Source organism: Carlito syrichta, unplaced genomic scaffold (assembly GCF_000164805.1).
Source record: "Carlito syrichta isolate Samal-C Ts95f unplaced genomic scaffold, Tarsius_syrichta-2.0.1 Scaffold305697, whole genome shotgun sequence".
In the NCBI taxonomy this organism is placed as follows: domain Eukaryota; kingdom Metazoa; phylum Chordata; class Mammalia; order Primates; family Tarsiidae; genus Carlito; species Carlito syrichta.
In genome coordinates this window covers 481,289-484,541 of record NW_007249793.1, presented here as the reverse complement: position 1 = coordinate 484,541, position 3,253 = coordinate 481,289, and the positions used below count along the sequence as shown (strand labels likewise).

Below are 3,253 nucleotides of genomic sequence, written 5' to 3'. Positions count from 1 at the left end.
ATGAAAAGTATGATAGCATGTGAGTACACCTTGAAGTTTGGTGATTGGTAATGATGTACACGAGTGAGAAAGCCACCAAGTAGAAAAGAAGACTTGCTTCTTGCTACTGCAAGGCTGTTGCTTTGTATGGCATTAGGTTAGAGTAGGTTCTCTTCCAGCATTCAAGGGTATACTTAGCTACTTAAACACAAGCGCTTTCTTATGCCATTTCTGATGACCTCCTCAGTCCTGCAGCAGCTGCCTGTAGACTTTGAAGCATATCTTGCCATTCATGGCCAACTTTTGCAGTGCTCAGTGGTATCTCAATCTTCTCCTGCTGCTACAGTTTTGTGGATGTCTAAGTTTATCATGCTTCAGGTCTCATCCTTGCCTTTGGACAGGTGTGCCATTTTAACACTACTTTATCTAGAATATATTGCCCTCATCTTTTCTCAGCTGACTGATTTCTATGTGTTTCTCAAACTTCATCTTCTTTTAGGAAGCCTCGGTCTCTTTCCCACTCACTCTGACTGGACACAATGTCTATGTGCTTTCTTTGCCATTCTTTTTTTTTGGGGGGGGGGGGGCTTGTAGCCAGCCAGGGGCAAGCCTATATGTTTATTTAACTTTTTAGTAAAGTCAATCAAAGATGTACTGGAAACTTCTTGCTTGTCCATAAATCACCCAGATGGGGCTTGGGCAGTCAGAGGAAGGCTGAGGCAGGCAAGGGGCCTGCAGAGAGAGGCAGGTCCCAGTGCACACACTTGCCCACCTCACGTCTTTGCTTCTCTTGCTCTGTTGAAATCAGCCATGAAGGCAATGAAGCCAGATTCCACCTTGACCTTGAGCTTCTGCCCCATCTTACAGAATACCCTTGCTGCATGAAACCTCGTCCACAAGGGCTAAAGACTTCCTGAAGCCTTGAAGCTGGGGTGAAGGAACATATGCCGGGGGAGGCAGGCAGGAGGATGATGTTTAAAATGTCTGGAGGCTCACCACTGACAGGGAGGCAATGCCCAAATCAGTCTAAGATTTGTTTTGGGTCCCTCGGCAGTTTATTTTCGATAATCTGGTTTGGCTCAGAGACATCATCGTGTATGGTATATTCACAGCTGTAGACAAAGAAAAGTTGGAAAACTAGGGGGTAAACGTCTCTCTCCTTTTTTTAGGCAGTTATATCAATTCTATACGGGCTAAGGGGAAGAACAAAAGTTTCTCTGCGCCTTGGCATCTTGGGGACCCCTTCCCTCATTTTCTAAAGGTTGTTTCTTAGAGCAGGCTAAAGAGGTGGCAGGGAAGGAGAAAGGTCTTTCTTCCTCTGCCTATCTGACAGTTGTGGAGAGATAGAAGCTTCACCATATAGCCACTAGTCTTGAATAACGGAAAGGTTCCTTCTTCCTGAGGCCATGTAATGTTCTGGAACCACAGGTGTGCCCAGCCCTCCGTGAGGACACAGAGGAGCAAGTCTTGCTTAGGCTTCTTGCCCTCCAGCCACTTCTTTGCCCTGGACCTTGCGCAAGTCCCCATGATGATCAGGGTCTTGTGGGCAGAGCCAGTCTTGCCAGCCAAGTCCTTGAACCCAGAAAGGGAGGTGGGGCTTGGAAATGCCTCATCCGCCGGGGGTACCTTGTCCTCAGAACTAGCTGGGCCCTGTGCCCACAGATAGTCAGTTTGCAGGTACAGCTGCGGCGCTCTTTGTTGGTGGGAACAGAGATGCCTCACTGGCCTTCTTGGCCTTTTTCTTTCTTTTTTTCTTTTTGGTCCCAAACAGCATCTGGTCCCCATTGGGCTTGCCTGACTCCTTCTCCTGCTTCTGAACCCCAGCACCATTGGTAGTGACAGTGGTGGTTACAACCGAGTCGACGCTGCCCGCCTTCTTGGCTTTCTTTTTCAACTTTCTTTTCTTTCTTGCCTCTTTTTCCTCCCTGACAGGGCTGTGGATGGCTGACTCCCGGAGGATGTCAGATACCCACACAGCTGCCTCCCAGCACCTCTGCCACTCCTCGTCACTGTCCTCGCTGCTGCTGGAGCTGGAAGGTTGTCGCTTGCAGCAGGGCGGGGGAGAAGTTTCCTTCTCAGGGCCTCCAGGAATGGACGTGAAGAAAAGGCGGAAGCCGTCATCCTCTGAGGTGACTTTCTGTACTTCAGTTTTTGCTGGCTCTTTTGCTACTTCGGAGATGGTAATGAAGCTGTCCAGTAGGGTTCCCAGCTTCTTGGCTACGTGGGCTCGGAACTCAGGGGTGGTCTGAAGCTCATTGCCCTCTCGTTCGTGCTCATCCACCTTGTGCCTGAGGCTTGGCTGGGAGGTTGGCAACTGGTTATTTGCAGCACCGCTTCTTGGTTTCTCTGACCCCTGTGGGCCCTTCTTCAAGTCCCAGGCCGGCATCGCCGCTTCCCGGCACCGTGCCAGCTCCTCCCCCATCGCTGCTGCTGCTACTGCTTTCTCAATCGCTCACTGCGCCCTTGAACGCCGCCATCTTGAGCCACCGCAAGGAATTGTGGGTGCCATACTTTTTATTAGATCATAATCTAAGTTCCCTCCTGGCTGAATATACCATGAACTTCTTGAGGGCAGGGATGGTGTCGTTTTTGTCTGAATCCTTAACGCTAAACACAGTGGCCTCCGAGAAAGCTATAGTAACACAGAATGTTTTACTTCGTATGTGACTGTTGCTAGGAAATGTAAGCCAAAAGGAGTTTAATGATGCTTGGAACTTTCTATCCCATTCATAAAATATACTTTTCAAGTCCTAACTCCTAAGCCAAGGACTGAAGTGGTTCTATTTCAGTATTTTTCAGCAATATTTACTTTGGTGACAACCAATTCTAAGTTGTCAGTGGCATTTTTAGAAGACATTTGCATTTTGGTCATACACATAACAGGATTTCCACTTAGAGTGCTGGATTTCTGTGAGTATCACAGTCAGAGAGAGGGTATGTAGGCTTCCATGACCTGGTACAGCTGGATGTGGACACCTGGTGCCAGGGAGATGACAATTTCTACGTTTGGCATGTGCACATGCATGCGTGCATGCGCACACACACACACTCACACACACACACACAGTGCTTTCACATTCACTTAGATAGTTACACACAGAAATGTGGAAAAGAAAATGAGGAACTCATGACACCGAGGTTTTGGGAAAATGTTATGCTGGCGAAACATTAGCAGCATGGCCTAGTTTGAGGTTTTGCTACTTGCTACTGCCATTTCTCTGATTATATTGGGTTACTCATGATTTTTATCTTCAGAAGTGGCAGTGGCTATCAC

The 3,253-nt window shown here is 48.1% G+C and overlaps 1 pseudogene; it reads right to left on the bottom strand.

The window, feature by feature from the left end:
• Positions 1-1,645: 1,645 nt before the first annotated feature.
• LOC103264699 lies at positions 1,646-2,411 on the bottom strand (annotated as a pseudogene).
• Between the last annotated feature and the right edge of the window lie 842 nt (positions 2,412-3,253).